This window comes from Benincasa hispida, chromosome 10 (genome assembly GCF_009727055.1).
Source record: "Benincasa hispida cultivar B227 chromosome 10, ASM972705v1, whole genome shotgun sequence".
Lineage (NCBI taxonomy): Eukaryota > Viridiplantae > Streptophyta > Magnoliopsida > Cucurbitales > Cucurbitaceae > Benincasa > Benincasa hispida.
The window spans coordinates 18,515,302-18,516,691 of record NC_052358.1 but is presented as its reverse complement, the minus strand read 5'-3'; positions in this window follow the sequence as shown (position 1 = coordinate 18,516,691).

Here is a 1,390-nt window from a genome sequence, read left to right as displayed (position 1 = left end):
GACCACCATCACATCCTGAGAACTAACTTCGGGCTCTGACCACCTCCGATGACAACTCCGGCTCCGGGCTCCAACTACCAACTCCAAGCTTTGACAACCACTTCTGATGATCACCTTTACGCTACCAACTCCGAGAACCACCTTCGTAGACTCCAAAAACCACCTCCCACTACAAACTCTAATGAAAATCACCTTCGATGATCACCTTTGAGCGAGCAACTCCAACAAACAACTCAAGGCATCGATAACCACCTTCGATAACAAACTCCAATAACCAACTCTAATACCACCTTCATGCGACTAACTTCGGGCTCTGACAGTCATCTCCGACTACAATCTCAAGTAAAAATCATCTTTGATGATCAACTTCGACAGTCACTTTCGCCTGATCAACTCCAGGATTCGAAAACCACCTCCGATGACAAACTTTGACAACCAACTCCAATATATCTTCATGTGACCATCTTTAGGATCCAATAATCAACTCCGACTACAAACTCCAACAAAAATCATTTTCAATAATAAACTTCAACAACCACTTCTGACTACCATAAGACTGATGACTGTTAAAGTATGTTATAAGATTGTTGATTATATAAAAAATATTATTTTGTCTACATTAAGTGCAATATTTATACGTAACGAATTCACATATCAAATGAGTGTTAAGAATATTTAGACGAAAAGTATGTAACATATAAAAAAAAATCATAAAATGAAAATTTGTTTCCTAGGACATTTTCTATAAAGAAATAGTGAAAAATAGAGATTTATTCTCTAATGATCCTCCAAATTGAGAGGAAATGAAAGTGAAACTGTTGAAGAAATGTGGTGACATTCCAGTGGCCGTTATGATGATGGGGGAGATTTAATTAAAAAAAATTAATGACATAGTAAAAATATAGAATAACATTAGGAAGAAGAAGAAAGAGAAGGAGATGATAATGAAATTTATGGAGAAAAATTAGCTAGAATCAAAAGTTTTGATTTCGCTTTAGTTTTTCATTTTATTTAACCATATTTCTACAAGAAATATAATGAGTTAATTGTTGTTCATTGTCCAAAAAAGAAAGAAAGAAAAGTTTTAAAAATTAAAAGAAAAATTACAATACATATTTTATTCAAACAAAGATGATATAATTATTGAATAAAAAAGTTTCAAAACAAAAATAGTAATCATAAAAACATATTATTTAAAGTTAAAAAATTATATCATATATACGGACATATGAACTCAACTATGCCCTCCAAACATAGGCATCCTATCTCAACTCAATGCCCAAAATAACCCATTTGACTTGTACCCTTTTAGGCCTTTTCCCTTTTTATTTTTCACTTTTTTCAACCTCCAAATTTCAACTTTTCATTTTCCTTTTTCGAAAATTTCCTT